The sequence below is a fragment of the Dendrobates tinctorius genome, unplaced genomic scaffold (genome assembly GCF_039654945.1).
Source record: "Dendrobates tinctorius isolate UK_male_01 unplaced genomic scaffold, ASM3965494v1 ptg000086l, whole genome shotgun sequence".
NCBI lineage: Eukaryota > Metazoa > Chordata > Amphibia > Anura > Dendrobatidae > Dendrobates > Dendrobates tinctorius.
Genome location: NW_027361754.1, coordinates 61,685,851 through 61,699,247, shown reverse-complemented (window position 1 = coordinate 61,699,247; position 13,397 = coordinate 61,685,851). Strand labels below are relative to the sequence as shown.

Genomic DNA, 13,397 nt, shown 5'->3' with positions numbered 1-13,397 from the left:
AGCAGTGGGGGGGTTGGTCTGCAAGACATCTGAGCTTCTCCAGACTGACATCTGTCTGCAGGGCCTCCTTGAAACTCTGTCAGTCTGCAGCCCCTGGCCCAGTGTGACTGCAAGGCTCTGGTCTGGAGCTGAGTCTTCAGTGTCAGTTATCAGGAACCTTGTTGGGTCTGCCATGTGAGGAAGCTCCTGGGCCATAGTATGGTCCCCCGGTTCAGGCAGTTCTATTTGAGACTCGTCCTCTAATCTCTGGGGTTGTGTCTGAGCTGCAGCCTGACTCCGGGTCACAGCTGCCACATACGTACATTCCTGTGCATTGGGAACAAAAAAAATATCGACCAAAAAAGTTAATAAAAATAGGTATCCTAAAAATTTTTTTATCTTTTATTCCTACATCAACATATATATGAAACAAAGAGCGCTACATTTTTTCAGATACCTATTTTTATGGACTTTTTTGGTCGGTATTTTTCTTGTTTCCAGTGTTGACAAGTTTCCAGCTGTCCGATACTTCTCTTTTGGTCCGTATGGTTGCTTGGGAAGCAGGCTAATCTACATTTAGTTTATTCTATTTCTAGCACTATATAGGTGTATCCACTGGGAAATATATGTGTCCTGCACTTGGCTTTAACCTTTGTTTTGGTTTATATTCCTATGCATTGGTACATTTTCCATCCTCCCCAAGTCTGTGCATAGCAACACATTGGTGGGAATAGCCTCTGATACTCCCACCTCTCTTGGTCCTTTCCCTTCTCCCCAGTCCAGGTATACATGGGCCATGGGCATGGCTGGGTTGACACCCCCAATCCCGGTTATAGACATAGTCTTTCCTGGTAAATCGGCAGAGTTTACCATTGCTTGGCGCACCAGAGTCACCTCTGCCCCAGTGTCTCTGAGGCCAATGGTGACTTTATTGCTAACAGTGTCAGATTGACAGTTCTCATTGGTCTTCACATCAGAGCCGGCCACAAAGAGTATAAAAGGTGGGGATCCAGACGGCTTTGGGGTTGTAGTTGGGGGTTTCTCCATATCAGGGCAGACTGCGCTAACATGTCCCACTTTGTTGCAGGAGAAGCACCGATGTGCATCGCCTAAAGAATGTCTATTCCCCAGAATACTATAGGAGGTGGGCTTGGGCTGCAATGGTGATCAGCTGGCAGAGGAGTCCCCATTTGGTTTACCTCCTTTCCAACTGAATCCTGATGGCTTCCACACCTCAGGCATCCTGTTAGCCACATAGCAGTCAGCAATCTTTGCTGCCTGAACTGCAGTTTGTGGCTGTCAATGACACACAAATTGTCATACATCCCTGGGGCACATATGAAGAAATTTATCCTTGACCATAAGATCCATTAAGTCCTCAAAACTGTTAACAGACAGTCCCCTAATCCATTGGTGGAACGTGGTCCTCAAGGTGCTCACGAAATCCGCATAGCTGTCAGTTACTCCACATTGTAAATTCCGGAACTTTCTCTGATACACGTCTGGTGTTAGGTTGTATTTCCTGATCAGAGCCTCTTTTATTGCCTCATAGTTCCCATCTGGCTCTGGCGGGAGGCCAGAAAAAACTTCCAGGGCTTTGCCTCTCAACCCTGGGGTTAGATACTGCTCACAGGATAGATGGTATTACCTGCAGGTTATCTCGAACCCCCGAAGGAAAGTATCTAAGTCCGTATCCTTCACCGTAACAGGGAAGTTTTCCAAACGTGGTCTCCTTGGGTTTCTGTCCTGGAAGGGGGTCAGCTGCGGGGTCTTACCCCTTTCTATTTGAGCCATCTGAAGCTTGAAAGCTCTCTCCTCCTGGCGTTCTTCAGCCTCTCTCTCAGCCTGGCGGTACTGTAAAATGAGCTGCAGGCGCAGATTAGGATCACTTGTTCCCATCTGTTGTAAGTCCATTTCTAAAGTAGAGTCCTTACGCTCCTTAGCACTGGCATTACTGGCACCTCCATCAGGTATCTCTGGTGCAAGAGCTGGCATTGTTGGGTCTCCCCGAGGTGGACTCTCTCCTTGCCCATATGCTTCAGTATTTTGCTCTATGTCCTGCTCAACCAAGGCACGTATCAGCAGTTCCTTGAATTTGTCCGCCGTCTCTATTCCTCTCCACTCACAAAGGTCGGTCAGAGCCTCCGTGCTCTGCTTCTTGTACAGGGCTGCCATATTGATGAACAGCCTTGGCCAAATTAAAGAGAGAAAAGAAAAACGGGGAAGGGAAACTGCTTGCAAGTATGTCTAAGTAAGCACTGAGTTGAACCTTAAAGAACTGGTGCACTTCTCGCAAGGATACCAATTCTTTAGTACAGGGAGTAATTGCTTAAACCATGCACTAAATGCTCTAATAGAAATAAATTCTATCACACCACTCTACCACCAATTTGTCATGAATTACCAGGGAGGATATATTCGTATATCCCACCGCTGCCACCAATTTGTCACATACCCACTTCTCAGCACATGACTTGGGGTTGCGCCTGCAAGGGTTAATCTATCTCCTCTCACTCAGTCCAGCATTAAACCTCTGTTCTATGCTGCAGTGGGAGCATAAATCACACCCTGACACAGACCACACCCCCGCTCATACACGCTGCCACCACTCACCGAACACACAGGCGATGAGTCCCGGAAGTACTAGTACTATTATGTGCCAATCACCAGGAGCACACACTCTAAGGCTATGTATTCTTTAGAGCATACAAGGTTCAGACTTAAAGTTTTAGGCTATGTGCACACGTACCGGAACTCTCGCGGAAATTCCCGCGAGAATTCCGGAATTCCATTCCGCGGGAAAATCGCATTTTAAATTCCCGCGGAAAAACTAGCATTTTGCAAGCGTATTTAGCTTGCAGAATGCTAGCGTTTTCCAAGCGATCTGGAGCATCGCTTGGAGAACTGATTGACAGGTTGGTCACACTCGTCAAACATAGTGTTTGACGAGTGTGACCAACTTTTTACTACTGAGGCCGCCTATGCGGCATCAGTAGTAAAAGATAGAATGTAAAAAAAAATAAAAAATGGTGTTATTCTTACCTTCCGACGTCCCGCGCAGGCGTTCCCAATAATCCTTTGCGAAAATGCCCGCGATGACGTCAGTTCTCGCGGGATCGCGACGTCTCGCGGTCATTCGCGATGACGTCGCGCGAATGACCGCGAGACTTCGCGATCCCGCGAGAACGGATGCCATCGCGGGCATTTTCGCAAAGGATCACTGGGAACGGGAGCGTGGAGAGAGGTGGGAAGACTGCGCGGGACGTCGGAGGGTGAGAATAACAATATTTTTTATTTTAAAATTCTATTTTTTACAGGGATATGGTACCCAAAGCCCGGAGGACAGTATCCTCTCCTCCGGACCGTGGGTACCATCCGCAATTGTTCTGCTTACTTTCCGCATGGTGTGCACAGCCACATGCGGAAAGTAAGCGGAACAATGCATTCCTATGGGTGCGGGATCGCCGCGATTCCGCAAATTAATGAGCATGCTGCGTTTTTTACCGCGAAGCGATTCCGCCGCGGTAAAAACCGCAGCATTAGCACAGCATTGCGGAATCCCATAGGAATGCAAGGGATGCTTATTTTTCGCGTTTTTGCGGCAAAATCGCGCGGTTAAAACCGCCGCAGAAACGCGAAAAAAACGCCACGTGTGAACTCAGCCTTAAGCTTTAATATGAAAGGTACAGTGCTTACAATAAAAAGGATATAAAAATGGAAATAAAAAGTCACATACAAATATTCAAAAAACAATGATAAATTAAAAGGGAGAAAACTTACAGAAATATCAAACTTTGCAGTCTGGTATTCTGTCCCTGAGGAGGGGGGGATATGAAATGGAGCACCTGAGCTAGGCTGCCCCTGACAGTGAACAGGTTTCTATGTGTACAGGCCTAATTTATAGAGTAACCTGGAGATCAGATTTCTAGACCAGCCTCTCATGTTAATATTCTAATTCTTGGTTTGTGACTGGATCATGGTTATTTACCCATGAATACATTATTTTCCTGTGAACACTATTTGTGTGATCTTTCGCATAGATAGATAGTGTCATGCTACAATTGACATCTCTCCATCAAAGACACCAGAAGGTGTGAAATGCCCTGGGGTTGGTACCAGAAAGACTGTCTCTTTCTCAGGATAACATAGGTCGTGACCTGTGTGAAGAGCTGCAGTCTAAGGATAGATGTTAATTTACTGCTGGTCATACAGCCATATATATACATATTTCACTACGTACACACACACATACAGTACATGTACAAATATACACACACACAAATTATATAAATATATACAAGACTAAACTAAACACCCCATACTCAAGCCCACCATTCCCAACCCCCACACTGACCTGAGAGCTGGTACTGCATCTCATGCCTCAGTCCATGTCCAACGTCCATAGGCCAGATAAGGCAGGGCAACTTTTTTTCCCCAAACACCCCAGTGTCCCATAGTCCCTCAAAATAAGCTCACCTCCCCCCTTTTCCCACCACCCAACCTAACACCTACACCCAAACTTAGATCCCCATATACAATATATACAGAAACAAACACTATAGTCATGGCCAAAAGTTTTGAGAATGACACAAATATTGTATTTTCACATGATCTGCTGGCCTCTGGTTTTTATGTCTGTTTGTCAGATGTTTTTATCACATACAGAAATATAATTGCAATCATATTATGAGTAGCAAAAGGTTATATTGACAGTTAGAATGGGTTAATGCAGCAAGTCAATATTTGCAGTGTTGACCCTTCTTCTTCAGGACCTCAGCAATTCTCCCTGGCATGCTCTCAATCAACTTCTGGATCAAATCCTGACTGATAGCAGTCCATTCTTGCAAAATTAATGCTTTTATTTTGTCTGAATTTGATGGTTTTTGTTTGTCCACCCGTCTCTTGATGATTGACCACAAGTTCTCAATGGGATTAAGATCTGGGGAGTTTCCAGGCCATGGTCCCAAAATCTCCATGTTTTGTTCCCTGAGCCATTTAGTTATCACCTTTGCTTTATGGCAAGGTGCTCTATCATGTTGAAAAAGGCATTGTTGATCGCCAAACTGCTCTTGGACGGTTGGGAGAAGTTGCTCTTGGAGGAGATTCTGGTACCATTCTTTATTCATGGCTGTGTTTTTAGGCAAGACTGAGAGAGAGTCCATTCCCTAGGCTGAGAAGCAACCCCACACATGAATGGTTTCAGGATGCTTGACAGTTGGCATGAGACAAGACTGGTGGTAGCGCTCACCTGGTCTTCTCCGAATAAGCCGTTTTCCAGATGTCCCAAACAATCGAAAAGGGGATTCATCATAGAAAATGACTTTACCCCAGTCCTCAGCAGTCCACTCCCAGTACCTCTTGCAGAACATCAGTCTGTCCATGATGTTTTTCCTGGAGAGAAGTGGCTTCTTTGCTGCCCTCCTTGAGACCAGGCCTTGCTCCAAGCGTCTCCGCCTCACAGCGCGTGCAGATGCACTCACACCTGCCTGCTGCCATTCCTGAGCAAGCTCTGCACTGCTGGTAGCGAGATCTCGCAGCTGAAACACTATTAAGAGACGGTCCTGGCGCTTGCTGGTCTTTCTTGGGCGCCCTGGAGCCTTTTTGGCAACAAGGGAACCTCTCTCCTTGAAGTTCTTGATGATGCAATAGATTGTTGACTAAGGTGCAATCTTTCTAGCTGCGATACTCTTCCCTGTTAGGCCATTTTTGTGCAGTGCAATGATAACTGCACGTGTTTCTTTAGAGATAACCATGGTTAACAGAAGAGAAACAATGATGCCAAGCACCAGCCTCCTTTTAAAGTGTCCAGTGGTGTCATTCTTACTTAATCATGACAGATTGATCTCCAGCCCTGTCCTCATCAACACCCACACCTGTGTTAATGGAGCAATCACTGAAACGATGTTAGCTGGTCCTTTTAAGGCAGGGCTGCAATGATGTTGAAATGTGTTTTGGGGGATAAAGTTCATTTTCTAGGCAAATATTGACTTTGCAAGTAATTGCTGTTAAGCTGATCACTCTTTATAACATTCTGGAGTATATGCAAATTGCCATTAGAAAAAATGAAGCAGTAGACTTTGTAAAAATTAATATTTGTGTCATTCTCAAAACTTTTGGCCATGACTGTACAATAACCGCAAACAAAGCCCAAGTTCGGCGCCTGCTGCTCTACATCACTGTATACTAATCATACAAAACAAAAATCTACCTTGTCAGCAGCAGCCCACCACCAGGAAAGGAGATGACTAGACTAGGGCACACTAAAAGAAAAGCCCCTCCAGAGGAGAGCGGCCCAATGTGTGCCCAGTCTCTCATGCTCCAGAGAGCGCACCTTCACCAGGTCACCGAGTATAGCCCTAAACACATCATCCACTGGGAGGATTTTCTGTTGCGTTGATACTAAGCACCATGCGTTCCACGTGTGATACCTAACCACTGCGCTAACTAGAAATAAGGTGCAGCGGTCCCGACCACCAAGGTCTCCGAATGCTCCATAGGCCCATTCCGCATAGGGGAGACCGACCAGTCGAGACCAGCCAATGGAGGCGCCCACCCTGTTGTACACCTCTGTGTTGAAGGGACAATGAAGCAGGAAGTGGTCCATGCTTAACAGCACGGTACCACAATGCTCCAGAGGACAGTTTCTGTCCTCAGAGCTCCTACACTTCAGATTGTCCCTCACACAGTTTCCCATGGAAGCAGCACCAAGCCAAGTCCCAAAACTTCGAGGGGATCTTGATAGAATTCAAAAGATGCAAATTCGTCACAAGATCCTGACTTGGGCAATCCCTGAGCACCAGAGGCCTCTGGAAATAGGTCAACAGAACCCTATTGTCAAGGAGTTTCCTTGTCAGAGTCCTGATCTCCCACATTCCCAGACCCCACGGGCGAATTACCTTCAGAAGCAAGGTAGCGTAAGCTGGAAGATGTCCATGCGGTGTGTGAAGATCCTTCTCTTGCCCTCCTGTCTCCCATTCCTGGAAGAAAGGCTGAAACCATCCCTTCCAGGGGAAAAGACACAGAGGACCCCTCTCTTTCCAGAGGTCTGCAATATTGATCTTAATGAAGGTATCCACAAGAAATACCACAGGGTTGATCATACCCAACCCTCCTAGTCAACTCGTATGGTAAGTAACCTCCCTCTTGACCGGGTTCAGTCTATTCCCCCATAACAGTTGGAAGAACAAACTGTAGACCCGAGTCCAGAGAGATTCCGGCAAGATGCACACACTGCCCAGAAAATTCAGTAAGTCCCAGGTAAGTTTTGATCAGGTTTACCCTTTCTCTTAGGGTCAAAGACCAACCCTTCCACCTTCTGATTGGCGATCTCTAGCCTGCTGCCCCAATTGTGCTTGGGGTAATCCCCCTGGCCAAATTCGATGCCAAGGACTGTTGCAGAGACTTTGGATCCTTGAAGGGTGTCCGGGAGATCAAAACCAGGATCTCCTCCTCCCAGCCAGAGACTTTCAAACTTAACCTGGTTGATCTTGGACCCGGATGCTTCCGAGTAGCGATCTACCACTGACATCAGTCAGCAACTCTGCCTCCCTGTGAGAGGAAACAAAAACAGTGACATCATCGGCATACGCCACCACCCTCAGAGTGGCTTCTGGTACTGCCCGGTCCATCCTGATCCCGGCCAACCGTCCACGCTCCACCCTCCTAAGAAGTGGGTCAATCGCAAACACGTACAGCAGCAGGCACAAGGGACAACAATGGCGAACACCAGATCCAACCTCAAAAGAGCTGCCAATCCAACAGTTCACAAGCGGGAAATTCTCTACCCCACCATACAAGGTCTTAAGCCAATCAACAAACCCCCCCGGGAGGCCATATCTCAGAAGGACAAACCAGAGGTACTCATAATTAACCTGATCAAACGCTTTTGCCAGGTCCAGTGACAGTGTGTACCCCTTCCACTGACCAGCCCTACCCTGCTCCACTGCCTCTCGGACACAGAGCACTGATATGAATGGGTCACCGAGGAGAAAAAACAAAACTAGCTAAGTCACAGAAAACCAGGGAGGTTGGTAACTATGCAGATTGCAGATCCCTGATCTTCCTACACAACCAGCAGTAGCTGTGGAGCGTGCCTACGATGTTCCTAGACGCCTCGCCACGGCTGGAGGACTAAATAAGCCTAAAGCAAGAAAAGGGAAAGCTAACTGCCCCAGAGCAGATCCCAAAGGAATAGATAGCCCCCACACATGTATTGACGGTGAAACAAGATGAAGGCACAAACACAGGCAGGAAAATAGGCTGAGCAAATGATGGGGCCCAAACTAATTAGACAGGAAAGGAAAGGAAAGACACTGTCTGCAACCTGCAAAAAACCCTACAAAAATCATGTCCAACACTTCTGATAGCAAAATTAACCCTGAAGTCACTAGACTTCTCCCACTATATCAGCACTCTGAAATATTCTAAGACAGAGCAAAAAGAGACCGAACTAGTAAGGGACAAAAAGCCAATTGGCAAAATACTGATAAATAAGAGTGGAAATTCAGCACAGCACCCAGCAGGGGCTGGCTGACCACACCAAAAAACTGAATAGACCAACAAAATCAAGTGTGAACATTAGCAGAAAAACTTAGATGACTGGAACAGAGCTGAACCAAGGGCTGACAAGCCAGAAGGAATCACCAGCAACTGAATAGGGCGTCGGCTGTCTTAAATCCAATCTGAGACTCCTGAGATCCAATCGTCATCCTCATTCTCAGATGGCAGATCTCCACCGATCAAATCAGCCTCTCTACCTCCTGTTACCACCAGAGGGAGTCTGGAAGGAGAACTCACAACTGGTGAACCAGAGAATGAACTCACAACAGTACCCCCCCTTGAGGAGGGGTCACCGAACCCTCATCCACGCTACCAGGCCGATCAGGATGGGCCCGGTGAAAAGCACGAACCAATCTATGGGCATGAATATCGGAGGCAGAGACCCAAGAATTATCCTCCTGACCATAACCCTTCCATTTGACCAAATACTGGAGTCTCCGTCTAACCAAACGAGAATCCAATATTTTCTCTACCTCATATTCCACATTGCCTTCAACCAACACAGGGTCAGGAGGTGCTGCCATAGGAACCACTGGCTTAACAAACCTCTTCAACAGAGATTTGTGAAATACGCTATGGATCTTGAACGTAACTGGAAGAGCCAATCGAAACGAAACACGATTAAGAATTTCCAAAATCTTATAAGGACCAATAAATCTTGGCTTAAATTTAGGAGATGCAACCTTCATAGGAATATTCTTAGACAACAACCAAACCATATCACCCACTTTAAACCGGGGACCAATGGTCCTATGCCGGTTGGAAAATCGCTGGGCCTTTTCCTGAAAGAGTGACAACTTATCCACCACTTGGTCCCATATCTGCTGCATTCTCTTAACCACAGTGTCCACACCTGGGCAGGACGAAGATTCCACTTGCCCTGAAGAGAATCGAAGATGAAACCCAAAATTACAAAAAAAAGGTGACATCAAAGTGGCAGAACTAGCTCTATTGTTCAGTGCGAATTCGGCCAAGGGCAAAAATGAGACCCAATCATCCTGATCAGCAGATATAAAACATCTCAAATAAGACTCCAAGGTCTGGTTTGTTCTCTCAGTCTGTCCATTGGTCTGGGGATGAAACGCAGAGGAGAAGGATAACTGAATTCCCAGATTGGAACAAAAGGCTTTCCAGAATCTGGAAACAAACTGGACTCCTCTGCCGGACACAATATTCTCAGGAATCCCATGTAACCGAACCACCTGTTGTAAAAACAAGGGCACCATCTCAGCGGAAGATGGCAACTTTGGGAGTGGTACAAGATGGACCATCTTCGAAAATCTATCACATATCACCCAGATAAGTCATTCTCTGAGAGACAGGATGATCAGAAATAAAATCCATTGAGATATGGGTCCATGGCCTCTTGGGCACCGGCAAGGGCATCAGCAACCCACTAGAACGAGAACAGGGTTTAGACCGAGAACAAGTCCCACAGGACTGTACAAAATTCCTGACGTCACGAGATAAGGCAGGCCACCAAAAGGACCGACTCACCAAATCTCTGGTACCAAAAATACCTGGATGAACAGCCAATGCGGAGCAATGAATTTCAGACATCACTCTCTTTCTCCACTGGTCAGGAACATACAATTATCCCATAGGGCAACGCTCAGGTTTATCCTCCTGAAATTTCTCCAGGGCGCGTCTCAAATCGGTTGAAATAGGAGAGAGAACTACCCCCTCACCTAGGATGGTAGTAGGCTCGGTCACACTAAGAGAATCGGCAAAGAAACTCCTAGAAAGGGCGTCTGCCTTAACATTCTTAGTGCCCGGAAGAAAAGAGACCACAAAATTAAAACACATGAAAAACAAGGCCCATCTAGCCTGTCTAGGATTCAAGCGTTTGGCCGACTCCAGATAAATCAAATTCTTGTGATAGGTGAGGACCACAACTTGATGTCTAGCTCCCTCCAACCAATGTCTCCACTCCTCAAATGCCCACTTCATGGCCAACAATTCCCGATTCCCCACGTCATAGTTGCATTCAGATGGGGAGAACTTTCGAGAAAAGAACACAGGGATTCATCTTAGAAGTCACAGGGTCTTTTTGGGACAAAACAGCTCCTCCACGAATCTCAGAAGCATCTACCTCCACCTGAAATGGAAGTGAGACATCAGGTTGCCGTAAAACTGGAGCTGAAGTAAATCTCTGCTTAAGCTCCTGAAATGCTGAGATAGCCTCAGGAGACCAATTCAGCACATCAGCGCCCTTCTTGGTCAGATCAGTCAGTGGTTTGACAATACCAGAAAAATTACCTATAAATTTGCGATAGAAATTAGCAAAACCCAAAAACTGCTGGAGGGCCTTCAAAGAAGTAGGCTGAACCCAATCATAAATGGCCTGTACCTTGGCCGGGTCCATTTCAATAGTCGATGGAGATAAGATAAATCCCAAAAATGAAATCCTCTGTACATCAAAGAGGCATTTCGATCCCTTAACAAACAGGGAATTCTCCCTCAAAATCCGGAACACAGTCCGGACGTGTTCCACATGAGAATCCCAATCACTAGAAAAGATCAAAATATCATCCAGATAGATGATCAAAAACTTATCCACAAGGTCACGGAAAATATCATTTATAAAGGACTGGAAGACAGAAGGGGCATTAGTGAGCCCAAAAGGCATCACCAGGTACTCAAAATGTCCCTCCGGAGTATTAAACGCCGTCTTCCATTCATCCCCGTGCTTGATGCGAATAAGATTATACGCCCCCCTGAGGTCAAGCTTAGTAAACCAGCAGGCACTCTTAACTCTGGAGAATAAATCAGACATCAGAGGTAACGGGTACTGATATTTAACCATCATCTTGTTAAGGGAACGATAATCAATATACGGTCTTAATGAACCATCTTTTTTGGCCACAAAAAAAAACCCAGCACCTAAAGGTGACGAGGATGGTCTAATATGACCCTTCTCCAATGACTCCTTAATATAAGATTGCATAGCATCATGTTCGGGTACTGATAAGTTGAAAAGCTGACCTTTGGGAAATTTACACCCAGGCATCAACTCAATTGGACAGTCCTATGAGGAGGCAAAGACGCAGACTTGCTCTCACTAAATACATCAGAAAAATCGGCTAGATAATCAGGAATATCATGAGACTGACGAGAGGTGGAGAAAACAGGAGCGTCCCTAAGAACACACTGACAACCCCAACTCACCACAGACCCAAATTTCCAATCCAAAACTGGATTATGAGTTTGCAGCCAAGGAAAACCCAGAACAATAGTATCACGCAGATTATGCAGCACCAAAATTTTACAATTTTCTTGGTGGTCTGGGGCAACTCGCATTGTCACCTGGGTCCAAAACTGAGGTTTATTCTCCGCCAAAGGAGTAGCATCAATACCCCTCAAAGGAATAGGCGTCCGCAGCGGCGTCATGGAAAAACCACAACGTTTAGCAAAGTCCAAATCCATCAGATTCAACGCTGCTCCTGAATCCACAAAAGCCTTCGTGGAAAACGTGGATAAGGAGCAGATCAGAGTAATTGCCAAAAGAAACTTAGGTTGTATACTGCCCACAGCAAATGTGTGTGCAAAACGTTTCTCTCGTTTTGGGCAGACAGAAATAATATGAGAGGCGTCTCCACAGAAAAAATACAGCTTATTACGCCTTCTAAACTCCTGACGTTGCGCCCTAGACAAAACCCAATCACATTGCATAGGTTCAGACGTTTGTTCAAAAGGTGGCAGCGCCTCCCGTGTAGTGTTACGTTCACGTAAATGCCGATCAACTTGAATGGCTAATGACATAGAATCATCCAGACCAGAGGGAACAGGAAATCCCACCATAACATCTTTTACGGTCTCTGATAAGCCCTTCCGAAAGAGAGCTGCCAGTGCACTATCATTCCATGTAGTAAGGACCGCCCACTTTCGGAATTTTTGACAGTATAACTCTGCAGAATCCTGACCCTGGTTTAATGCCAACAGGGTTCTCTCAGCTTGATCAACAGCATTAGGTTCGTCATACAACAACCCCAAGGCTTGAAAATATGCATCTACATTAGTTAGAATAGGATTTTCAGGTGTCAGAGAAAAAGCCCAATCCTGGGGATCGCCGCGCAGCAAGGAGATGACAATTTTAACCTGCTGCACATAGCTCCCCGATGAGTTAGGCTTCAAGGCCAGAAATAATTTACAATTATTCTTAAAATTCAGAAATTTAGAACGATCCCCAGAAAACACATCAGGAGTAGGGATCTTAGGTTCAGCAGCATGTGACTGAATGAGATAGGTGGAAATTCCCTGCACTTCAGCAGCCAGCTGCTCCACACGATCAGACAATTGCTTAATCTCCATTATCAAAAAGAAAAAAAAAATCCTCCTACGGCCCCAGAGAAAAAAAGAGGAAAAAATCTTAAAATAAAAAAAAAAATTCTGACCCTTTTTTTTTAACAACTTTTTCCTGCTTTTGAGTACCCTAGAATCTACGGTGTGGCTGGTGATTCTGTTATGAATGGGTCACCGAGGAGAAAAAAACAAAACTAGCTAAGTCACAGAAAACCAGGGAGGTTGGTAACTATGCAGATTGCAGATCCCTGATCTTACCACACAACTAGCAGTAGCCGTGGAGCGTGCCTACGATGTTCCTAGATGCCTCGTCACGGCCGGAGGACTAAATAAGCCTAAAGCAAGAAAAGGGAAAGCTAACTGCCCCAGAGCAGACCCCAAAGGAATAGATAGCCCCCACACATGTATTGATGGTGAAACAAGATGAAGGCACAAACACAGGCAGGAAAATAGGCTGAGCAAATGATGGGGCCCAAACTAACTAGACAGGAAAGGAAAGGAAAGAAACTGTCTGCAACCTGCAAAAAACCCAACAAAAATCATGTCCAACACTTCTG

General features: G+C 45.9%; 1 pseudogene; it reads right to left on the bottom strand.

Moving 5' to 3' along the window:
• Nucleotides 1-1,146: 1,146 nt before the first annotated feature.
• On the bottom strand, nt 1,147-2,154 carry LOC141098109 (uncharacterized; annotated as a pseudogene).
• Nucleotides 2,155-13,397: the final 11,243 nt, after the last annotated feature.